General features: G+C 41.2%; 1 protein-coding gene and 1 pseudogene across 5 annotated transcripts in view; both read left to right on the top strand.

The window, feature by feature from the left end:
* Positions 1-26043, top strand: part of Mboat2 (membrane bound O-acyltransferase domain containing 2) — a 130887-nt gene that overhangs the window by 10563 nt on the left and 94281 nt on the right. Inside the window, exon 1 of one of the 5 annotated variants that reach the window (XM_058578349.1) lies at positions 6831-9753. The exons of 3 other annotated variants lie outside the window; for them this stretch is intronic. The gene's annotated coding sequence lies outside the window, so the exon portion shown is untranslated. Of the gene's footprint in view, positions 1-6830; positions 9754-26043 lie in introns of those variants that run through there. One more of the 5 variants, XM_058578350.1, reaches the window with a different exon arrangement.
* On the top strand, positions 14431-19409 carry LOC131424085 (heat shock factor-binding protein 1-like; annotated as a pseudogene).

Here is a 26043-nt window from a genome sequence, read left to right as displayed (position 1 = left end):
CATTTTTTTATTTTATCATTTGATCATTTCATCCTTTTTCATCCAAAAAATTCAGATTACATTTTATCTGGCTCTTTTCATTTGGAGAGGGTCACGTCCTTAGCATAATCTCAAAGGTTAATACCCCATTACAGTGAAAAGCTGGAATTTTACACTACTATTATTTTATTCTTTTTGAAGATTCAGTATTACAATTGTTAACTGGTATACATTGTAAAGGCTATTTTATGGAGTGTAGCATTTTGAAAAAACAAGTCTGGCTAGTGGGGAATAATAAAATAACTCGGAAAGGTCTAGATTGTCTTACAGTGTGAGTGGTGGTGCACGCCCGTGGTCCCAGCTACCCAGGAGACTGAGGCAGAGTCATTGAGAGTTGGAGACAAGCCTGGGCAACGTAGTGATACCTGTCTCAAAAAAGAAAAGAAAAAGAAAAAAAAAAAGATTGATTGTTTTATAAACCCCATCAGTTTTTCCAGTTTTCTTAACTCTTTGGCCAGAGTGTTTTATCATGTGATAGCTACTTAGCTTTGGGGTTTAACTTTAATCTGTAGTCTGCTTCACGATGACCGTGAGCCTGCCTTTGCCTTTTCTAACAGTAGAACTGCACAGCTGTTCGTATTAGCTACGTCCCAAGAATAGAAGTGACAAAGATTTTTGGTGCATGAATAGAGCCAAGAGGATGAGGGCAGAGATCAGGTTGGAGGTACCCTATCTAGTACTTAGTATCCTAGAGATAGTCAAGGGAGCGAACCATAGGAGAAAATTAAAATTCTAGGTGCCATAATTGTAGTCCCTGTGCATTTCCTGTGCGATCAGGCTGCATAGATCTTTTCCTTTTATTCTTGGGAAATGTTGTAAATCTACGTAATAACTTGGCATCAAAACATCGAACTTCAGCTTTCCATTAAACCTGGATGGAGATTCTGATAACACTAATCAAAGTTGAACAGTGGGGTTTGAGTATTGTTAAATTGTATGTAGTTGAATTTTTGATTTGGATTGGAGAGATTCGTTTATAAAGCCTGTCTCTTTCTAAGATATAGGAAATATAAATTTATGGAGAAATATGAAGTTCCAAGAATGTTTTTGGCATAGATTGAGAGTTTTACTTCATAGGACTGTAAAGTGATCTATAATTTTTTTAAAGGAATATAGCAGTGGGTAGGAAATACTTGAGGAGATTAAAAAATCCTACTTGGAATATTAAAAATAAAAGGATGTTGGTACAAAGATTAAACTAGAATAGTACAGAAGGCTGGTCTTGGATTGTTTTCCTTTTTCTATTTTATTGCAAGTAGGAACTTCTAGAAAATGATGAAAATATTAGGTGACTTCATTTTGTCCCCACCTCCAGATCTGGTAGATGCAAAACAAAGGAGAAAGGCAGTGCAGGTCAGTGTGTCCTGACTAGGTTGGTCACATGGGTTAGCAGGCAGGTCCATTGTTTTTTATGCCACCTGTAATCAGTGGGTGCAGGGCGTGGGTAGAAGAGGACACGCAACTGTTTTGTGTGTTACTGTCAGTTAACATATTGGGAAAGATGGACGATTATAAAATCAAGACCTTTCTCTGAAATTTGACATCATGTAGGCTCTGTAGTACAGAGGACAAAATTTGGCAAGTTGGCATTATTCTGGGACTTGTAGATTTGGAGAGTTTTGTTTTTAATGAATGTTGGTGATTTTAGAACATTTTTGTTTAAAAGGAAAGTGATGGGTTTAGTATTATTTATTTTTTGGTATCATTTCAGATGTTGAGAATTACCAAGGGGTTTTAGTAGCTCCTGGAGAGAAAAAGATGAACAAGTGCTCTCTGGCCCTTTAGCTTCTAGTCTAGTGGGATGGGAAGACTAACAGATATTTATAGTGTATCAATGAGTGTTAGAAGACAGATGTGTTGGGATGAGTTTGGATAAGGCTGCTGTGACAGAGTCCCAACATTAATCCAGCTACTTAAAGATGATAGACGTTTTGCGCCCCCCCCTCCCCATAACAGTTTTGATGTAAACAGTCCACAGTGTGGGTAACTCCGCTCCACCTGGCTATACTCTAGAGACCTGTGTGCCTCTAGCCTGTGGCTTTGTAACTTGAGGTCTCATCCCTAGCAGCCTGGTTGAGGCTCGCTCACTTAGGACAGTGGGCTTTTTGCATTTTGATTTGCATTTCCCTAATGATTACTGATGTTGAGAATTACCATATGATCCTGCAGTACCACCACTGGGCACCCATCCCAAGAAAATGCTGAAGAGACACCTACAATACCATGAGTATTGCAGCACTCAGCAGCACAGTATCCAAGAAATGGAAACAACCCAAATGTCTGTCAGCCCATGAATGGATAAAGAAAATGTACACACACATGAGGGAATATTATTCAGCCATAAAATGGAATCAAGTTTTGTTGTCTGCAACCAGTGGGTGGGACTGGAGGACATTATTTTACATGAAAGAAGCCAGGCATTGAAAGACACATGTATCACTTACCTCAACCATGTGGAATCTCAAAGTATTGACCTAGAAGTTGAGAGTAGAATGGTGGTTACCAGAGACTAAGGAGGAGGTTAGGTAGATGGGAGTGGTGGGCAGAGGTTGATTAGTGGATGCTGATTTGTAGTAGATCCTGGTGGTAGTCTGGTGGGCTATTGCACAGTGGGGTGACTGTAGATAATGATAATGATCTATATATTTCAAGAGGCTAGATGAAAGAATTTTGAATGTTTCACTGTAAAGAAATGGTAAATGAAATAGATATATTTAGTCTGATTTAAACATTACACAATGTGTACATGTATTGGAACATCACATGGTACCCCATGGATGTGTACATATTTTTGTTTCTATGTATCAGTTAAAAATGTAAAGTAAAAATAAAAAGTCTGGGCTCTACCACAGAGTTGGGTTGGTATCTGTTAATTTTCAAATCACCGACAGGTTCACAGGCTGCAGGAGTGCTGGGGGACTGGGGGACAGGAGGGTTTCAGCTTCCTGATAAGGGCAGAGATTGTCGTAGGTTAGCACATACACTATCACTTCCACTCACGTTTCTTTTGCGAGAGCTTTGTCATATGGTAGAGGTCACTGCAAGGAGATGGATTGGGGTAGAAGTGGGACGGTGGCTGGGAGCCTTGCCCAGTTACAGTTCTGTTACAAAGGAAGATCAGGGCAGGCCTCAAGAATAAATTTTCTTGGTATCCTAAAGAGAAAGTGTGAACAAGCCCCCACCACCACTGTCCCCCAGGGATTGAACCCACAGGCTCTCTACCACTGAGTTGCATTCCCAGCCCTTTTTAAAATTTTGATACAGTCTTAAGTTACGCAGGCTGGCCTCAAACAAGATCCTCCTGCTTCAGCCTCCCAAGCCTCTGGGAATACGGCTGAGTGCCACTGTGCCCAGCTCAGTACTGGCTCCATGCTAGATTAGGAGAGTGTTTGCAAAGTAAAGAAAGGGCAGGCTCACTCTTTCAGTAAAGATGGATGGGTCGCCTGGCTTTGTGCTAGGCTTTGAATTTCAGAGAGGGTGAAGTGGGCCGGAGTAGATGAGGTAGCTAATTAAAACGTGTTTCCTGTGTTAAGATTGTGGTGACTGAGGTCAGGGTTCAGGAGTCGGCTTACATTCCCCTTGCCACACTTCCCAGCTGTGTGAGGCTAAGGGCCTGGCTTCTCCTGGACAGGGCCTAGTGTGAGGGAGCACTTTGCAGACATCACTGTGGCCACCTTGTTGCTCCTTTGTAAAGCACTGCTCCTGGGAAACAGAATCTGCTGTGGGCCGGCTGGTTGTCAGTCATCTGGCTGCTACTTGAACACTCAGATGTAGAACCTGTGTCCTGTGTTCTCACCTGCAGAGGGATCGTCCCATGCAGGCTGGCATGTCACAGAAAGCCAGAGCACCCTGGAGGACGCCCAGGGTCCAGGGAATGGGAGTGCTCCCTAAAAAGCAGTACTGACCATGGTGGGGAGTCGATACCGCTCTGCGCAAAAGGTGGGGTGTGTAAGTGCTGAGTGGCTACTGGGCTTTCTGTCATGTCGACACTGCGCACGTCACTACTTAGTGCTGTCACTCAGAACTGTGATGTTATTTTACAGCTTACTCCTTAGACTAGATAGAAGCCCCTTGGGGGAGGAGCTAGTCACTGTCCCCTGACTCTCCAGCACTGGATGAGCCGGTAGTGTTGGCTTGTTAGTGGATAAGTAATGGCTTGAGAACCATGGCATTGTGGAAAGGAGGTGGATTTTAGAGTCAAAAAAAGAAATCTGCTTTAAATTCTTCCTAGTTCAAGGACAGGATACGAAAAAGTAAGTACCAAGAAAAAGAATGTGGACTAATACATCCACACTTAAAGTTTCTAACAGTAGTAATTAAAATAGTTCTGCTTAATCCAAGAACCAAGCTACACAAAATAACACACCCTGAATATTTCCTTTGATCTATATTTTACTGCATTTCTTTTCTCTGCATTAATAGGTAGTGGAGAAGAAGTCAGGTCCTGCTGAGTGATGGAATATTTACAGATGTTAATATTAGAGTGCATTTTCTAATTGAAAAGCAATGACAGGGCTGGGCTGGGGCTCATTGCAGGGCACTTGCTTAGCATGTGTGAGGCGCTGGGTTCGATTCTCAGCACCACATATAAATAAGTGAATAAAATAAACATCATCAACATCTAAATTATTTTTTTAAAAAAGCAATGACAAAGTAGGAGGAATTAATATTGAATAAATACAGTGAAGCTCATTTTGGAGAGGTCTGCATGTAAACAGCAAGTGAATTCTTGGTGGAGAATAACCCCACCTTCTACGCCTGACATTTAAGGTGCAGGTCCCAGTTCCACATCAGATCACTTACAGCCAGCAGTAGCCGACTCCCGTTCCTCCTGATGGGCGTCCTTGTTGTCCTCCCAGCAGTGTGTTTTGCAGGTTATGCAGCCCTGCCACACCCTGTGTGTTCCCACCGTGCCTGGTGAGAGGCAGATTGTAGCTGATGATGCTTACCACCATCACTGTGGATGGTGTCTCCTGCCAGGCAGCTTTTCTGACCTCTGGGCGACCTTACCAGTAGTGAACAATGCTAGGCCATTTAAATCTTCTGATTCCAGAAAGAGCACTTGTATTTTGGAAAACACTAATCCCCCCCCCCCAATAATTTTTTTCCCAAAACTTTTGAATTAATTGCATATGCTTAAGGGGTTAGAGTAGTGGACTAAGCATGGTCTTTGGAGCTTAAAATTCTGGCTCCCATGCTGTGTGACTATAGAAAATTATTTGATTTTTCTGATTTTTTTGTTTCCTTGCTTTTAAAATGAAAACTTTCCTCATATGAAAAATAGTATTTTTCCAGGGAAGCAAGAGTATTTTCGATTAATGGAAGCCATCGTAACTGCTTAATAAATGGCAGTTACTATTTGTCATCCTTTTAGAATGAGGGGAAATTATATGAAATAATTTCCACTTAGTGAGTGCCTGCACTGTGCAGGCGTACGTTGGCTCCTCCTGTGTCCTGATTGCTCCATTAGTCCTCAAACGATACTATATAGTTTTTGTTACGGATTTGACAGCAGTGGCCCATCTGCCTGATGGGCAGCTGGTGAGTGGCAGGCCCTAGGCCAGAACTTGGATCGAGGACACGTTTGCTGTGAGGCTCTTATTCCAGTGTGTGCATATATGTTGATAGGTGCTTATTTTTTTAATATCAATTTTAAGTTGTAGTTGGATGCAATACCTTTATTTTATTTATTTATTTTTATGTGGTGCTGAGGATCAAACTTGGGCGTGCTAAGCAAGACTCTGCCACTGAGCCACAACCCCAGCCCGATAGGTACTTATTTTTGAAATGAGCAAAAACATATAATGAAAAGTATATTTTGTGGGTTTCTGAGTTAGATGTTAATAAAAGACTCACTTTTTTTTTTAGAATTATGTGTTGGTTTTATAAACTACTTATTCTAGAATGCAGAATGGAACTTTTAAAAACTGATAATATAAGCAGGCAAAAAGAAAAGTTATTGCCTTTGTTTAGGCTGGGAAGTGTAAGATTTTAATGATCACTGTTTCTCTTTTGGGAGGGAATTAATTTCCACAGACTTAGTTTTAGGCAAATAAACAGATTTAAAAACCTTTTCTATGTAATTTTCTGACCCTTAAACTTGCTATTTTAAATTTTTCTTTATAAATTTTTTTTTTGTTACAAAATTAACAATTTCCATTGTAGAAATTGGGAAAGTATTTTGCCAACTTAAATCTTGAATTCAAATCCGTAGGAGGAAAGTTCTGTCAGTACTTTCAGTCCTTACTTTTCTCCCTTGGGCAACTCCCTTCAGGAGGGGCTCCCTCTCTTCCCCTCTGGACTGGTTGCACTTCTGCTCTGCTGACTGCAGTCTCTACTTGTTCTGACTGTGTACAGGAACAAAATGCTTTATTTTCTGAATCCTGTGCCATTCCTTCTTTGGTTAGACTTCTGTTTTGCTGAAGCATATGTCTAAATAACTTCCTAAGAAATTAAACTTTCTAAGTAAATTTCAGTCTTAAGTGTTTGGAGATGTCATCACGGAACTGCAGGTTGTCAGTGACTCCCGGTGTAACGTAGGGTTGTGCCATTACTTTACATCATGCTGCTGGAAGTGTGATGCTAGTCTAGTTTTCGTGGCTTTGTAGTTGATCTGATTGTTCTCGAAGATTACTTAAGTTCTTCTGTTTATCTTGCACTGCATGTTATTGTGTCTATATGGATAACTTGGTAAATTTTTGCAATGCAAAGATTCATGCTCTTTAGTTCTGGGAAATTTGCTGATTTTTTTTTTTTAAATATTTTCTTCTTTCTTTGTTTTTTTTTGGAATTCTTTATTTGTTAGATGTTGGACCTTTTGGATAAATTCTGTCACAACATGTTCTGTTGTATTACCCATGTCTTTGAGAGACTTCCTCCTATCATTAACCATTTGACAGGTGATGACTGAGCCTTTAGAGAATTCCAGTCCCTCATGCCAAGTAGAGCTCCAGTTGGTTGTCTCTATTTTTTTTTTAATTTTTTTAATATTTAGTTATCAGTGGACACAACATCTTTGTTTGTATGTGGTGCTGAGGATCAAACCCGGGCCACACGCATGCCGGGCGAGCGCGCTACCGCTTGAGCCACATCCCCAGCCCTGGTTGTCTCTATTGAACCTTGCCCCAAATGCAGATTTTTAGAGCAAAAGAAATGTTGTTATTATCTTAAGCCACCATGTTCTAGAGTAATGTTTATGTTGAACTTTTTTTTTGCAGGGGGCGGGGGTTCCCAAAACCCCAGGGGTGCCTAACCACTGAGCCACATCCCCAATCCTTTCTATTTTTTACTTTGAAGCAGGGTCTTGCTAAGTTGCTTAGGGCCTTGCTAAGTTGCTGAGGCTGACCTCAAACTTTGTATCCTCCTTCCTCAGTCTCCCAAGGCGCGTGTTACAGGTTTGGGCACTGAGCTTGGCTAATGTCATCAAAGCTTTCTTTTTGGCAATTATGTGTTTAAAAAATGTTGAACTTTAATTTCTATGTGGTGGAATGCACAGAGCCTCCATGTACAGTTTGAACAATACTCACAAACGCATGTGCTTGTTACCCATGTCCTCTGAAAACCTTGTGAAAGAAAATGTGGTAGACCCAGGTGAGAACAGTGCAGCATTAGACGATGAGTTGAAAAGAAACTGGCAGGATCTCTTTTACATTTGGGTATAATCTGAATACGACGGGAAACCATTGTACTTTATTTTAGAATAAACCCTTTATTTTAGAATGATTTTACTTCACACAAAGTTGTGAAGATAGTACAGAGAATTCCCATAGTAGTCCTCTGACGTAACCCTTTTGTTACTATGTTACATTAGTATGGTCATTTACCACAACTACTGAACCAGTGTTGGTACATTACTAACCAAACTGTATACTTTGTTTAGATTTCTTTATTTCTTTTTGGTGGGTTGGGGTGGGGCTGCTGGGAATTGAACCCCGGGCCTTGTGCTTGCTAAATAAGGACTCTACCACTGAACCACATTTCCAGCTCCTTTTAAAAAAAATTTATTCTGGGACGTTTTTTGCCAAGTTGCCTGGGCTGTTGGTGGACTTGTGCTGCTCTGTCCTGAGCCTGCTGAGTGACGGGATCACAGGTGTGCACCCCTGCACCTGGCTGGGTGGTTCATTGGGATTGGGGCTTCAGCAGAGAGCTTTGGGGAACACAGACCCTTAGCCTGTAACAGGATCCTTTTTGTGTTCCAGGATCCTTTGCTGTTGCCATTGCATTGAGTCTTCTTGTCTCCTTAGGTTCCTCTAGATGGTGACAGTTCCTTAGGCTTTCTCTGTGACAGTTTTGAGGGATGTTGCCGAATGTCCCTCACGCTGGGTTTGTCTGAGGTTTTTCTACAGTTTGGGCATGTGTTTGGGGTTGTATTAAACTGCAGTAGAAATATTGTGTAGGCCATTGAAGACTGAATCTGACCTCAGGGTATGTGGCAGGGCTCAAGATTCAATTTGGGGGTTACACATTGTATCTTTAAATAATTCCATTGTGCTTTCAGGCTACGGATTTGGTTTGGTAGAATAAAGTGCCCAGGCATAATTTGGTCAGAGTGATGAAAAAGACTGACATCACACAAATGTTAATAAACACGATGAGAAACAATATAGATAACCTTTTAATCAGCATTGGTGGCCTCTCTGTATGATTTTGAGTCCCGGCTAGTATAGCAAGTTGAGCAGTGGACAATTTAGTTTGATTTAGATACTTCAAAACTACTGGGAAAGAGGCAGTGTCCGTTTCTTCCCCAAGGAGCAGTGTGTGTCTGGCCTTGGGGACAGCCGCGTACCAGTGCCTCTTGTCTCCTTCTTTCCAGAGGGTAATCAGTCAGGAGCAGGGGCTTCCCTAGATGCGGGTGGTGACGGCTCTAGCTTTCATGCTTGTCCAGGTGGAAGCCAGTCTTGGCGCCTCTGCCTGTGTCCTTCTACTTTGCCTTCTCCCTTGTCCCCTGGGGAGGGCTGGCTTTCTGTCTTGAAGTCTCTCATTGTGATGATGAAGATGGGGAGACTATAACATTTATATTATTTGGCTACATAATAGGACTTTAACATATATGGCAGTTTTGAAAAATGATATTATGTTTGACCATAACCATTGAGAACTTAAATTTTAAATTGCTACATAGAAGCAGACCTATTAACTTTATTTATTTTTTATTTTTTTAAATATTTATTTATTTATTTTTTAGTTTTCGGCGAACACAACATCTTTGTATGTGGTGCTGAAGATCGAACCCGGGCCGCATGCATGCCAGGCGAGCATGCTACTGCTTGAGACACATCCCCAGCCCTTATTTTTAGAAAATAAAATTTTAAGTTAATATTATTAGAGGAATTTATGGGTCTTTCCTTTTCTTTCCCCCCAAACTCTATTTATTTTTAGAGAGTTTGTACTGGCCCATCATCCCTTTTCTGGGGAGTTGATTTTAAGAAAGTTTTGCAGTGGCTGGGGCTGTGGCTCAGCGGTAGCGTACTTGCCTGGCATGTGTGAGGCACTGGATTTGATTGTCAGCACTGTGTATACATAAATAAAATAAAGGTCTATCAACTACACACACACACACATATATATATTCAATTTTGCAGAATATCTACAAGCATTGTGTACATAGAGGGTGATGAAAAAACTGTGCCCGTCTCTCTGGCTTAGGAAAACCTCTTCCGACTTTGTGTGCCCCTTCTAGACCCTTGTTCCAGAGAGGAGCAGCTTGGAGATAGGGTACGTGTCAATTCTTTGCTTTTCTTCAAACCACAGATGTGCATGTGTGTGTGGTAAAAATGACAGTTTCTCATCTTTGCCATTTTCAGCATACAGTTCAGCAGTGATGAGTGCAGTGCACCTGATCTCCACAACTTGCATTTTGCAAAACTGAAATTGCATGTTCATTGAATAGCTGCCCATTTCCTCCACCCCAGCCCCTGGGAACCACTGTTGTACTTCCTATTTTTATGAAATTGACTATTCTAGATACTGCATTTAAGTGGAAACCTATAGTTTGTCTTTTTCTGACTATTTCAGTAGCATGATGCCTCAAAGTTTATCATATGTATCATGTTGTCATATGAACTTGAATTTTCTTCTTTTTAGAGGCTGAATAATATTCCATTGTAATAAGGTCTTATTCAAGTGTGAATGAATTGATAACATTTTATTTATCATTTGCAATTTTTTGAACCTCGTGTAGCAAATTTTTCTTTTTGTGTCCATCATAAAGGTATGCTCTTGTATTGTCTCTTGTTTTTGGTACCAGGGATTGAACCCAGAGACATTAACCACTGAGCTACATCCCAGTCCTTTGTAATTTTTATTTTGAAACAGAATCTTACTAAGTTGCTTAGGGCCTTGCTAAGTTGCTGAGACCGGCTTTGAATTTATAATTCTCCTGCTTCAGCCTCCTGAGTTGCTGGGATTACAGGTGTGCAACTGTGCCTGGCTTGTATCGTCTTTTTAAAAAACAATTTTCCTAACTTTAAAATATGTTATATTTACAGAAAAGTTAAAAGTATAGTTCAGAGAATTTTTTCCCCCCTGAACTGTTTGGAAATAAGTTGCTGACTTGGTGTCACATCACTTCTGAATATTTTTGTAGCATTTCCCATAAACAAGGGAATAATTCTTTATAACCCCCAGATGACCATCAGAAATTAGGAAATATATACATTTCTCCCTCAGATCTTTAGACCTCTTTCAGATACTACCACTCATCCCGCCAGGCCTTTTAGCAAACGAGTCCAGTTCAGCGTCACAGTTTGCATTTATTTCTCAAATCTCTTCAGTCCCCCTGTGTCTAGGACGTCCCTTTGTTGAACTGGAAAATATCCTTTCCTTTTTTTTTTTTTTATTTTAAAGAAAGTGTGTAAAATCGGTTTTAATTGTTTTCTAAATATTTGGTAGAATTTTCCAATAAAACCATCAAGGCCTGGACAATTTATTTTTTAGAACATTTTAAATTACAGATTTCGTAATTCTCATCGAATAAATAATAGTAAATTCAGATTCCTGTTGGGTGAATTACAGCAGTCTGTGCTTTTTATGGAGTTGGTACCTTTCACCTAAGAAATCCCTATTTCTGGCATAAATGCCCTAGGGGGACCTGTGGTCGTGGGGTCTAGGGATGTGACAGTGCTTTGTAACTGCATGGACGAGGAGTGCTGAGGGGGACACACACACTGTCTCTCTCCATCTTGATAAAAGAGATCATTTTATGAAATATTTTATGGGTGTGTGTGTAGTTTTTTTTTGGTGATAGAGAGGACTGAGGCCAGGAACTCGTGTGCTGAGTTATAATACCCAACCCTGTAAAATAGTTATTTTGAATATGGTCTTGCTAAGTTTCCCAGGCTGGCCTTGAACTTGCTGGCCTCCTCCCTCTGTCCCCCAGGTAGCTGAAATTACAGGTGGTGCCACCATGTTCCTGAAAGCTGTAGTCATTATTTAAGGGTAATACATGGGCAGAAGTAAAACAGGGTCAGAGCCTCTTGAGAGAGGTCCAAGACAAGAAGATAATTCAACAGGCAATTACTTTTTAAAAAACTAATATTTATTTATTTTTATTTTTATTTTTTATTTTTATAAGGTGCTGAGGATCGAAACCAGGGCCTCACATGTGCCAAGTGAGCATTCTACCACTGAGCCCAAGCCTCAGCCCACATAGTGTATTTTTTTAAAATTGTTTTTAGTTGTAGATGGACACGATATCTTTGTTTATTTATTTGTTTGTTTGTTTGTTTGTTTATTTATTTTATGTGGTGCTGACAATCGAATCCAGTGCCTCACACATTCCAGGCAAGGACCAGCCCCCACATGGTGATTTTTAACGGCTTTATCAAGATATGATTTGTTCTGGGCATGGTGGTGCTTGCCTGTAATTCCAGCAGCTTGTGAGGCTGAGACAGGAGGACCACAAGTTCAGAGTCAGTCTCTGCAACTTAGTGAGGCCCTAAGCAACTTATTGAGTCCCTGCCTCAAAATAAAAAATAATAAGAGCTGGGAATGTGGCTCAGTGGTTAAGTGCTCCGGGGTTCAATCCCAGCTATCTGGAGACTAAGGCAAGAGGATCAAAAGTTTGAGGCTAGCCTCAGCAATTTAGTGAGGCCCTAAGCAATTTAGCAAGACTCAGTCTTGGGTTTGTGGATCAGTGGTAAAGAGCCCCTGGGTTCAATCCCTGATTAAAAAAAAAAAAAAGCAAACTAACTCTCCCCACAACAGGGAGTTTAAAAAAAAAGAAAAAAGAAAAAAAAAGGGTATACAATTCAGTGGTTTTAATATACTCACAGAATTGTGCAACTATCACCACTGATGAATCTGGACCACTTTCATCATGAAAAGAAAGACCACTACTAATGTACTTTCTGTCTACAGAGATGCCTGTTCTAGACGTCTCATAAAATGCCTTTGTGTCTGGCTTCTTCCACTTAATGTAGAGTTTTCAGGGGTTCTCCATGTCTTGGCATGTATCAGAATGCATTTCTTATTATTGCCAGATAATATTCCAGTATATGGATATTCTACATTTATTTATTCTTTCTCAGTGAGAGAGATGAATACCCTTAAATAACAACATTGGGGTGTTTCCACTTTTGGCTATTGTGAATAATGCTGCTGATAACACTTGTGTAGAAATTTTTGGGTGTATTTAAGTTTTCAGGTGTTCTTGCATATGTATGTGGGAGTGGAGTTTCTGGGTTAAACGGCAGCTCTGTGTTTAGTATTTTGAGGAGCTGGTTTCTAAAGTGGCCTGTTCTGTCTTACTTTCTCACTAGCAATGTGCGAAGATCCCAATTTCTCCACATTCTATCAACACTTATTATTATGTGTCTTTTTGATTGTAGGCCATGGTGGTGTGGGCAGCATAATGCATAACATTTTATAATTTTTAAAAAAGTAATTGCCTGTTGAATTATCTTCTTGTCTTGTATTGGACCTCTCTCAAGAGGCTCTGACCCTGTTTTACTTCTGTCCAGCTGTCCAGGCTGGCGAGCCATGGTGGTGGGGGACTAGAAGCATGCTCGATGAGGGGTTGTGCTTACTATCCTTAAGAAACTAAGGCGTAGAGTCCTAAGTGCCATAGGTGCTTGGTCAAGGCTGGAGTGAGGGTTCATATTTACAGTCCATGAGGTGATGGTTATCTTCTCGCTTCAGATCTGTGTTGTCAGTCTGCTGTGACAGTAGGTGACATGCCTGTAAGCCACCGTTCCACCTTGTTAGGCCTTGCCCTGCAAGCTGCTTGCATCTCTGTTTCTCCCGGAAATGTGAGGGTGAGGGCAGTGCTTTGGGGACATCTTTATTAAATCATTCACAAACTTGACTACTTTAGCTTTTTATTAGTATAAATTACTTGAAACACCTCTCAACTGAGCCACTTTCCTGTTGTTTGTGATCAGTGCCTTTGATGGTGCTGACCCTGCCCTCTTCATGGAGCTCTGTGGGGCTGGACAGCAGTCGCCGTGGAGGGGTGTGGCTGTGTGATGGTGGGGCAGTGCCAGTCTTCCGTCTGTGCTCTCCCTGGCTAGAATGGACGCTGCTGTCAGGAGTGCTCTGGGACCCAGCATCACCACTCCCGTTCTTCTCCCTCCTCAGCACGCCTGAGGCGAAGGGGAGCCACGCTGGTTGCACCGTGGGTCAGCGTCGGCACTGACCTCTGGCCTGGACTCACCACACGTTGCTGTGTAGTGTGAAGCCAGAGACGTGCTTACTGAAGTTTCAAGCAATACCAGAAAGAGATGACGTATGTCATCGGCAGTATCCCCAAGTTTTGGATAATGTGTTGATCTCAGGAGGTAAATGAGCTTTTGGTGTTTGACAGCACATGTCTGTGTCGGGGACTAGGTGCTGGGGGGTCAGGCAGCCAGGCCAAAGCCATTAAATATCCCCATCCTCTTGGAGGGTACATTCCAGTGATTATGTTAATGATTTGTCATCAGATCATTTAGAGAGTATGACATCGAGAAGAAAAGTAACCAATTTTAATCTTTTGGTAATAGTGTCTGAAAACTTTAAAATTGGGAAAAAGTGAGAAATTAAAAATGGTTACATGAGAGCAGTTGGATTCCAGTGTTTAATGTCGAGTGTTCCGAAGGCCAGGTGTCCGGCTCCACGCTGGGCATTGGGAGATAACCCTTTCGAGTCAAAAGGATCCCTTATGAAAAGGGCCATGCCAGGCACCTGTAAGTTGCCCTTGCATTGAATTGAGATCTGGTGACAATGAGGCAGCTCTGGAGCAGAGTGAGTACTTCAGTTCTTCAGGAGCACCATTTGAAGCCTTGTGATATTAGTATGAGAGTTGGAATTGATCTTTTTCTTTTGTTAATAGGTTGGGTGCTTTTTTTTTTTAAATTTTTTTTAAGTTATTGATGGACATTTTTTTTTATTTAGCTGAGACTCGAACCCAGTGCCTCACGCGTGCTAGGCAAGTGCTCTACCACTGAGCCACAACCTAGCCCAGGTTGGTGCTTTTTACACAGTTGGGTGCCTAGAGATGAGTGATTTCACGTTAAATTGGGAAAAGATCATTGTTTTTACTTAAGCTGATGCTTCTGATAGTCATAGCAGGAATGAACCAACAAGTAAATTGTATTAGCAAATATAATAAGTGAGTAAAGAGGTTTATATGAGAATTTTAGATAGGAGTAAGAACTATGAAGTCAGCAAAGTAGGGTCTGTGGTGACAGCAGATGGCGTGAGGCTTTGGCATTCACGTCTGGAGCTGTGGAGGGACCTTTGGGCAGAGGTGTGAGGGTGGAGGTGTGTGTGCCTTCTTGGTGCAGGTAGGCGAGGCCCTGATCTTGCGTGAGGTGAGTGTGGTGTGTAGGTCAACGTGTAGTTGAGGACACACAGTGCCAGGGGACACGAGACTAGGGAGGTGGGGGTGCCCTGGTTCTGTGGGGCAGCGGAAGAGTTAGAGTTTATTTTTGTTATGATGGGCAGTCTAGTTAAGTATTTTAAAGCTGAGGATTGATGGCTGCATTTATTGAGTTCCAGAGGATAGTTGCTGAGAGAAACTCTCTGGGAAAAGTGATGGGAATTTTTACTAAAATGCTTCTAGCTTTTCAATCATGAAAATGATGGATGGGAAGAAATACATTTAAGCATTGCACATCTGTGTTCCTCCCAAAATTGCTGGTCCAAAAAGCATGATCTGTGCCAGACATGAAATAACCCTTCCCTAAAAAAAAGTGACACTGTGAGGTTTCCAGTTCAACTCAAGCGATGATCAGTGCCAAATGTTTGTAAAATTAAAACATCTGTGGAGGTATAAATGACACACCATGAACTGTGCATATTAAAAGTGTAAAATGTGATGTTTGACATGGGTGTCCACCCACTGCGATAATGATGATAATCACATCTGTCACCTGCCAGCTTCCTAAGTCCCTTACTGGTGTCTCCTCCCTCATACCTTACTGGGAGCCTCCGCCTCCCTCAGCGCCAGGCAGCACTGATAGGCTTTTCCCCTACAGATGAGTTTGCATGTTCTAGAAAGTCATGTAAGTGGATCGCACGGTAGGTACTCTTCTGGTTTTTTTTTTTTTTTTTTTTTTGGCTTCTTTCACTCATTTTGGAGCTTGCCGTGCTGTTGGTGTCAGTAGTTCTCTCCTCGGATTGCTGAGTGGTACCTGCTGTGCGGACGGACTGAGCAGATGTGCTTTTCCAGTCTTCATGGCTTAGACAGCTTTTCCCCTTCAGCATGTCTTCTGTTTGCTAGTGTTATTTGTGACCATCTGGGAGACATTTAAATGAGCATCCACACTCTCCCACCCTCAGCTCTTCTGATAAGAGGGGTTACCTGTTCTTGTACTCATCCCATTGCCAGTTCAGGGATGAACTACTTGGTTGTTCATTTGCTAGAACAAGTTTGGCATTGCTGTGAGTGGGAAGCAGACCCATCCTTCCTTGTGTCTGTGTCCTGTGTGATATTTTGGATGTGTGTATATTGAGCTTTATTTATTTTTGATTTTGATTATATTTTTTTTCAGCAAATTACCTTACTTTAGCTCCACAGTATAGCAGTTGTGAGGGCAGTAAATCTAGTACCTTTTAACTTCACAAGGGAGTTAAATAAATTCCTTCGTAGTGCATAGGTATTTTATATAGTTGGTTGGGACTGAGATGAAAATGAGATAAGCCCCCATTAACCTGATAAATAGAAGACACTTCCTTTCATCTGTGGTGTCTTGATTAAATCCCATGCTTTCTGCTTCTGTTCAGTGCACTTGGAAAAGCTTTCTGCTTTTTTTGTTTCTATGGATGATCTGAGAATATACTTAGGGATTTGCCAGTTGATCAGCCCCTGGGAGTCTGGCTGTTTTAATGGCATCTGCTTTAGTGTGGAGGAGTTGTTTAGGGGATGCCTGGGTCTAGCCTTGCAGTTTTCTGTGCCCCTGATGGGGGAGAAAGAAAAGAGAATGTTGTGTCTGAGGAGCAGCCGGTATAGGGGGAGAGGTTCTTTGCCGGTGCGCACAGTGGGATCAGGTTGGGCAGTTGCCTTGTTGTTCAGGAGACAGGCAGTCCTGAGAGGCGTGCCATGCGGTCTGTCCTTTGTGTGCTCACAGAGCTGATCCTCCTGCACCCTGAGACTTGGAGATCACAGTTGTTACTGTTGGTCGTCTCTCTAGTTGCTGGCTGCTGGGATTTGTAAGTGCATCTTTATGATTACTATACTTAGTTTAAAATTTCTAGTTATCAGGTTTCTAATTATAGCAATTGATATTAAGAGCTTTATGGCCTTAAGAAAGATGGAAGATAAATAGAAATTGTATTCTTGGTAGATGATGCCCCTTGATATTTTAAGCAGACGCTTGAGCCAGGAAGTCCACTCAGGGATGAGTAGGAATGCCTGGATGAATAAAATTTGTTCCTGAGCCCTGAGAAGCTCCCAGTCTGAAGGGAAAGTCAGACCAATAGTCCAGAGAGTGAGTTAAGTGATGGTTTTAAAATATTGTGGAATAAAGGTTCCAGTTGCTGAATGGAAGTGATCTCATTAAAATAGGGAGCCCAGGAGGAAAGAGGCAGGTTTGGTGGTGGGATGACGTGGGGCAGGTGCAGGGATCCAGTTCGGGATATGTTCAGTGTGAATGGTTTGTTGAGGGACAATCTGTAGATGACTGGCATAATCTACTGGGCTGATTTATAAAGACTGTGTCCCCAATTTGTAGGTTTGAATTCCTTTGTACTATTAATGGAGAGGTCACAGTTCTTGACTTAAATGTTGTATATTACCAAAGTTGATTTGTATTTTTCTAAATAAACAGTGGAGTTTAATTACTTTTTGCTTGAAAAGTTGTTTTTCTGTGTCTCTAGAAATGTTTGAAAATGCTCATTATTATTTTTTATTTTTGGTACTGGAGATTAAACTCAGGGGCTGTTAACTACTGAGCTACATCCCCAGACATTTTTTTTTTTTAAAGAGAGAGAGTCAGAGAGAGAGAGAGAATTTTAATATTTATTTTTTAGTTATCAGCGGACACAGTACCTTTGTTTGTATGTGGTGCTGAGGATCGAACCTGGGCTGCACGCATGCCAGGCGAGCGCGCTACTGCTTGAGCCACATCCCCAGCCCAGACCTTTTCTTTTTTTTTTTTAAATATTTTTTTAGTTGTTGAAGGACATAATATTTTTATTTTAATCTATTTATTTTTATGTGGTGCTGAGGATTGAACCCAGTGCCTCAAGCGTGCGAGGCAAGCGCTCTACCACTGAGAACAACCCCAGCACCCCTAGACATTTATTTTTTATTTTGAGACAGGGTCTTGGTGAGTTACTTAGGGCCTTAGGTGTTATGGTTGGTTTTAAACTTGTGTTCCTCCTGCCTCAGTCACTCAAGTCACAGATTACAGGTGTGCGCCATTGTTGCCGGCAAATGCTCATGTTCTTTAAGACATAGTTGCTAATTGCATAAAATGTAGTGGGACAAAACTAGCATTGTACATTCAGTGTTAGGAAAATTAGGTAATTACTATCTTAAATCCTGGTGCTGCTTTGTTTAAAGTGTGTTTCACTTTTTAAAAAAATCATCTATTTAGGAGTAGATGATAAATGCCAGTACTGTAAAATATAAACAGACCGGAACACAATGAAACATAAGTCTCCCTTTGTCCCTATCTTGACTCTGTGCAGCAGCCACTGTTCCCCACCTATGGGTACCTTCCTGAGCCCTTCTCTGGATATGCAGGGACACTGCTTCCAGGATCCCTCATATCAGTAGCTCAGATATGCCATCACAACTGCATTCTTTAATCTGTGCATTCTGATTTAATGTGTCTTCCTCTTAAGTTGCTCCTCATTATTCCCAGGTGCCTTTCCCATTTCGTGTGTCTCATGTATATGGCAAAGTCCACAAGCAAAAGCCCAGGCTCTTGGCAGTGCCTGTCTTGAGTGAGGACACTCCCAGTGGTCTCAAGTCTCATTTTTCATTGATCAGATGCAGCACTGGCACATTTTCTGAATCAGTGGTAGGCACTGATTGGCTGAGGCCACAGGACCAGGGGAGGGTCTGCTTTTCTTGTAGTGAGTGGCTGCCTGGTTATGAACAGAGCCAGGGTTCTCTTGCTGCTAAGAGGTGTCTGGAAGCTCTTCCTACCCAGTCCTTAGGGCTGCTCCTTGTTTCCAGTTCTGTTGCCTCAGTGCTGCCCCCGTGCATGGTGTAAACATGCCGGTCTCCGGGCATCCAAGTTGCTCTCTAGCAGCAGTGTATCAAGTAGACTTTCACTGCCAGTGGTGTGTGTGTGTGTATCTGGGGGTGTGTGGTGTTGGGGATTGAGCCCAGGACCTAGTGCGTGCTCGGCAGACCCTTTACCACTGAACCACATCCCTAACCTTCACTACCAGTGTTTTATTTTTTGTTATTGGGGATTGAACCCAGAGGTGCTTAACCACTGAGCCACGTCCCAGACATTTTTAATTTTGATTTTGAGACAGGGTCTCGATAAGTTGCTCAGGGCCTTGCTGAGTTGCTGAGGCTGGCCTTGAACTTGTGATCCTCCTGCCTGGGCCTCCCAAATCACTGGGATTACAGGTGTGCACCATGAAGTCCAGCACAACCAGTGTTTTAAGAGTGGTGGTTTCCTGTGTGGACAAATGGAAATGTGGGGTGTCAGTCTGAGATCTTGCCGCCAAGCTGGGAACTGGAGAGATGGCTGAGACTGATCCCAGGACCTTGCTGGACCTCACCTTGGTGGTGCAGACACTCCTGCAGCAGATGCAAGATGAATTTCAGACCATGTCCAACCAGATCATTGGAAGAATTTTTTGATGATATGAGTAGTTGCATTGATGATCTGGAGGAAAACATAACAGACCTCAGGACACAGGCTGGGGTGGAAGAGCTGGAAGGTGAAAACAAGATACCTGCCACATGAAGGAGTCGAAGGTTCTGATCACCCTAAAATCCAGAACATAGTTTTTCCAGCCAAGAGAAGACTGAGTGGCTTTTTGCAACTAAATACTAAGTGTGGACAGGTTCTATATTACAGTGTGTTCTTACCACATACTGTATAGTGAGGTTTTAGAGCAATTTTTCTCCCCAGTTTCTCAAACATGGTATCTTCACATCTTGGAAATTGGTCAGTTGTGCTCTTAATTATTAAACACTAAAATTTTGGCAGTTCTTAAAAAAAATGTGGTTTCCTTATATGCTTGACAATAGCATGTGGTTTTGAAGTTTTTTATTTTGCCATTCTGATTTTAATTTCCATTTCTCTTATTACAGAGTTTTCTTTAAATGTCTGAGTCATTTGTAATTCCCTTTCAGAGACTAGATCATGCCTGTGTTCTGCCTATTTTTCCATAACAGTGTTTCTCTTTATATATATCAGGAAAATTTGTATATATTATATATATACATATTAAGGAAATTAGCTTTATATATTGAGGAGCTTTATATATAAGGAAATTAGCTCTGGGTGATATGACTTATAAATATTCCTTGAAGTTTGTTGTTTGTGTTTAACTCTGATTATTGCATCCTGCCATGAGGGAGTGTTTTTCCTCCTCTGTCCTCAAGCCTCAGTGATTACCACAGACTTCTGTGGCCAGAAGGGCTATGGGGACTTCTCCCCACCAGCCCACAAGTAGTTGGTCCTACAGAGACACCATCGAGGTACCTCTGACTCAGTTCAGTTCTGACACATGTGCTGGAGGTAGTGCCAGCGCCCATCCGTTAGGCGCTCTGCCCTCAGCTCGGCTGCCCTCCCCAGAGTAGGGCTTCCCTGTGCCTCCCACCCTGTGAATCGGGTTCCCACACCTCCTCCTTGAGTTCTGTTAATTTGCTTGAGTGGATCACAGAACTCAGGGAAACACTTCTATTTACTGGATTATTATAAAAGATAATGCAGAGGATACAAATGAAGAGACGCACAGGGGAAGCGTGTGAGAGGGTGTGGCACTTTCAGGACCTCTCTGGGTGTGCACCCTCGCAGAACCTCCTTGGGTTCAGCTACTCAGAAGTTTGTGAACCCATCCTCTGGCTCTTTGTGGAGACTTCACTGTGGAGACATGATTGGAGCAAGGGTAACTGCGTCTAAATGGGCTTGGACAGAAAGGGTGTGACCTCGCGCTGACAGCAAGCTGCCTGCACACTCCTCCCTCAGCTAATGGGGACAGGACCCCTGTGGAACGAGGAGGATCTCATGACCTACTTTATTTTTATTTTTTTTTTAACATCAGAAATTTATTAGTTGCTCAAAACCTTACATTGATCTTGACATATCATATATCATACATTTGTTTCAAATGGGGTATGAATTCTTATTATTCCCACGTGTACAGATTGCAGGACCACATTGGTTATACCACCACGTTTATACATACTGCCATACTAGTGTCTGTTGTATTCTGCTGCCTTTCCTATCCCCTTCCTATCCCCCTCCCCTCTCCTCTCCTCCCTCTATCCCATCTACCATAACTCATTTCTTTCTCTCTCTCTTTTTTCCCCTCCCCTTCGCCTCACATCCTCTTATATGTATTTTGTATAACAGTGCGGGTCTCCTTCCATCTTCTGTGCAATTCCCCTTCTCTCTTCCATTCCCTCCCACCTCTCATCCCTGTTTGATGGTAATCTTCTTCTCATGCTCTTCCTCCCTGCTCTGTTTTGAGTTGCCCCCCCCCATATCAAAGAAGACATTCGACATTTGTTTTTTAGGGATTGGCTGACTCTCTTGGCATAATCTGCTCTAATGCCATCTGTTTCCCTGCAAATGCCATGATTTTATTATTTTTTAGTGCTGAGTAATATTCCGTTGTGTATATGCCTCGTTTTTTTAATCCATTCATCTATTGAAGGGCATCTAGGTTGGTTCCACAGTCTAGCTATTGTGAATTGTGCTGCTATGAACATTGTTGAAGCTGTATCCCTGTAGTATGCTCTTTTTAGGTCTTTTGGGAATAGTCCTAGAAGGGGAATAGCTGGGTCGAATGGTGGTTCCATTCCCAGCTTTCTGAGGAATCTTCATACTGATTTCCAAATTGGCTGCACCAATTTATAATTCCACGAGCAATGTACAAGTGTACCCTTTTCCCCACATCCTTGCCAGCACTTGTTGTTGTTTGACTTCATAATGGCTGCCTTTCTTACTGGGGTGAGATGGTACCTTAGAGTGGCTTTAATTTGCATTTCTCTGATTGCTAGAAATGGTGAGCATTTTTTCATGTACTTGTTGATTGACTGCTTATCTTTCTCATGACCTACTTTAAAAGGGTAGTTTCAGGAATTTCTTTATGCCTGACTCCAAAATGAAGTCAGGGAAGAGTAGTGTTTTTATGACCTGCCTTGTGAAAGAGACCTTCTGGTTTCCATGGCCTGCTTGGAAAGGGAACTATGAGCCCGACACTGTGCGCAAAACCCAAGATATATGTATCATGATATCACACCACTGTCACGATATCATACCACCATCATGATATCACACCACGATCATATCACCCCACTGTCATGATATCACACCACTATCGTGATATCATACCACTGTGTTTGGCTGTCTGTAGAATGCCAGTTATATTTCACTTATCTATCTGTTCATCATTCTAGCTTCTTAAAAAATGTACTTTACTATTGACCAAATTATGTTTTTTTGCATGTATCAATATGTAACAATGAATTCCACTAATATTTGTAATTATAACGCAACAATAAAATTAAAAATAAATTTTTAATGGAAAAAATGTACTCTCTGAAAGAGAGTCTACCTTCTTTATAAATTCCTGGATATTCTCATGTGTTTGTATTTCTCTATTTTAAAGCTAATTTTTCTTAAACCTATTGCCATTTCTATTAAATGTACTTTATAATTAACCTAGGGAGAAACTAACATTTTAATGATATTGAGTCTTTCTATCCAAGTATTTTTTTTTTTTAATTTACCCAAGTGTTTTTAAATCTTTTTCTGGTATTTAAAATTTTGCTTTTGTAGTTTTTTTCCCCCCTTAGGGGGCAGGCACTAGGGATGAACCCAGAGGTGCTACATCCACAACCCTTTTTATTTTGAGACAGGGTCTTGCTAAGTTGCCCATGACCTTACTAAGTTGCTGAGGCTGGCCTCGATTTGTGAGCCTCCAGAGTTGCAGGGATTACAGACGTGTGTCACCACACCTGCCCTAGATTTGTATTTTTAAGTTTTTTCAGTGACTTAAATATTTCCTGTTCCTATTGTATTTGGAGTTTTGATCTTCAGTTATGTCTTCTAACTTCTTGTCTGGTTTCTGACCTGAATCTGAGAGGTCAGTGAGTTGTCTAAGGGCAACTGCTAATGAGTACTCCTCCTGCCATCTCATCTGCTTGCACTTGTTCATGATGCTCTCCTCGCTTTACGGAACACCAGAGGGTTAAAACCATCACATGGCAAGAGTTACACTGGTGTGGTCAGGTGACATTTGCTTTTTTTTTTTTAAATTAATGATTCCTCAAATAATTTGAAAAATGGTCAGTCTTTGAAGTTGATAGATGGGGTGTTTGCTTCTGAGCATACACCGAGCCCTCCTTCCTCTCGTCTGCTTGTGTGGTCATGATATATCCCGCTATGACACTGGGTCTGATGCTTGCCTGCTGCATGAAAAATCCCATCAAGTTTTTTTTTTTTAAATAATTTTATTTTTATGTGGTGCTGAGGATGGGACCCAGTGCCTTACACACAGTAGGCAAGCACTCTGCCACTGAGCCACAGCCCCAGCTCCCCCATCCAGTTTTATTGTTAAGTTTTCTGATAAAGTATTCCAGTAGTTTTGTTTGACTTTAGTTTGTATTCTAAAATTCTAAAAAGTGGTTCTTTCCTTTACCTTTGGGCCCTATCATCTCTGCTTGGCTTTGGTATTGGTTTGTGGCAGATGATGTTGCTGGATGAAACCTTTGTTTTCCAAAAACTACATGTGAGTTTGGCCTGGGAAAGTAAGAGAAAAAAAAAAGAATTCAAGGTTGCATTTCAAAAATGAGGAAAGATTCTGGGGCTGGTATTTCTAACTAGCTGTCCAGGTGGTTAAGATGCAGTTAGACTTTGGCAGGCGGAATCCCATGGTGCCAGGAAACAGAAGGGTGTTCTAGGTATCTTGGGCTTCTGGCTGTTTGGCTTATTCTTCTCCACGCTCCTTTCTATCTAAGTGGGGTCTCAACTGCCATTCATCTTGGGAGGGATGGGCTGAGAATGAAAGCATGTTATCTAGAATTCATGTATAGTGGTAGAAAATTAGCATTAAAATATATTTTGTATTCCATCAACAGAGATGTGGATGTAACAGATTTTGTTGTGTGCTTTTATTGATTTTTCCTGGATTGTAATCTTTTGAGCTGTCTTGAAATTAAAGTTTTTTTTTTCCCTAAAGGTATTTTAAGTCAGTTCTTGGCATATTGTTAAGTGTTTGATACCAAAAGGTAATTAACAAATTTGTTTGGCATGTGTGTCAGTTAAAGTATTTTTCATAAAAGGAAGAAAAAAGGTTTTTTTACCTTTTGAAATAAAGTAGACAAGATATAATGGTTTATCCATTAGAAGTAAAATGAACTACAAATGCTGGTCATACATATAATTTTAAATGTTGTTGTAGACACATCAAAAGTAAAAAGAAACAACCAAAATTAATGTTTATAATGTGTTTTATTAATGAGTATAAAATATTACTTTTACATGTAATCTATGTGAAGTTATTATGAGATGCTTTACATTCTTTTGCTTTTCATACTACATTTCCAAAGTCTTGTGTACACTGGCACTTGAACACATCTCTTTTTAAAATATGCGCAGACAAGTGCTCTTGGCCACATGTGGCTGATGGCTGTTAATTAGCAGTGCAGATCCATTAGCAAATTGCACAGGTATAAATGCATGGTTTGATTTGCATTTTGAACACCCCAGAGCCTTCTGTGTGTTCCAGTAAGGGAGAGGAGATGTAAAGCAGAGAAAATGCAGTCTGTTGTGCAGACAGAATGTGAATATGTGAAATTTTCACATTTCTTTAGTCACATATTATAGTCTAGACACCCTTAGTAAAATGAGAAAATGGTAAGATCAGGTTTAACTTTGGGACTAAAAAGAAAAAAACACAAGATGAGAGCCTGGAGGGCAAGGTTCCGATCCTGCTGTGCTTGTTCTTTGCTCTTACGTGGAGATGATTTTGACGTCATTGAGCACCAAGGATAACTTAGGTTTAGGAATGGAATATGGTATGTATTACTGAGAATTATAAGACCTTAGTACTGGGAGCACTAAGGTGCTGGGTTTAAATAGGAATCAGATTGGTATCTTAGTGTTGAAAGTGGGGATTGCAGAATTCCTGTTTTCTCTTACTGATTTAATCACATTTGAGCCATTTTCTGTTTTTTAAAAAACCCACGTGGATATGTGTTCAGATATTCTTGTTTTACAGTTGTGTGTGTGGTGCCAACAGCAAAAGCACAGCTCTGAGAGGAAGTGGCTGTTGGAAGAGACACTGTAAAGAAGGTGAAAGGCAAGCTGGGGGCTGTGACAGATGCTCTCTGCAGCTCAGTTTCTAGATTTTTCTTTCTTTTTGGAGGGGGAGCAACACTGGAGATTGAGCCCAGGGATGTGCCACCACAGAGCTACCTCCCCAGTCCTTTTTTAAGTTTTTGTTTTGAGACAGTGTCTTCCTTAGTTGTCCAGACTGGCCTTGAACTTGCTATCTTCCTGCCTCAGCCTCCTCCTAAGTTGCTGCTGTTATAGGCAGACACCATTGTGCTTGGCTTGGATAAATATTCTTTTTTTTTTCTTTTGGTGGTGCTGGTAATCGAACCCAGAGTATTGCACACGTTAGGCAAATACTCTCCCACTGAGCTACATCCTCAGCCTGAAATAAATGTTCTGTTAAAAAAAAAAAACCTGAAAAATTCAACATAGTAGAAAAATAGGCAGAGGAAGCTAAACATCTAATGAAAATGCCTGGCTCCAGTAATCAGGGAAATACAAATTAAAAAACAGTGAGACAACATTTTATATTCATTAGCTTGGCAAAAATCAAAAGTCTTGACAGTACCACCTGTTATCAAGAATACGTGGCAGTGAACAAAGGAGTCCCAGTTTTGCAACATCTAGTCTCTAGGTGTTAAAGAATTTGCTAGTGTCATCATGATGAAGTAGCTAGTAAAATTAGCACGTTTTATATACTTTTTGTTGGAATTTGAAGGAAAGCTTCTCCTCTATAAACGACTTTTGGATATGAATTTGTTCAGTCATCTCTAGGGATTGCATATGCCTTCTATTGTTCACGGAAGTGAAGGCAGGAAGAAGGAAGTGAGGAGGGAAAGGTTCAAGGCCACACTGACCCATAGTAGAAGGTAGCTGGGAGCACCACCGTGGCCATGTGTGAGTTTTCCACTAGGGCTATCACACAGCAGGCTTATTCTCATGCAAAATGTCCATTTCTTCTAGATATTTAGAAGTACTTAATATATTTAAAAGTAGAAGTAGTAGAATAAAACTTTTATATGTAGCTCTAACAACAAAAAAAATAGGGACCCGTTGAACTCATACTGCTGTGTGGCTGTAAACAGGGCCCTGCTTCCCGGGAGAG

The sequence above is a fragment of the Marmota monax genome, unplaced genomic scaffold (genome assembly GCF_021218885.2).
Source record: "Marmota monax isolate L192 unplaced genomic scaffold, Marmota_monax_Labrador192_F-V1.1 WCK01_AAM20220418_F8-fsc00010, whole genome shotgun sequence".
Taxonomy (NCBI): Eukaryota; Metazoa; Chordata; class Mammalia; order Rodentia; family Sciuridae; genus Marmota; species Marmota monax.
Note: the sequence above shows the minus strand (reverse complement) of the source record. Positions and strands in the feature narration are given on the sequence as shown.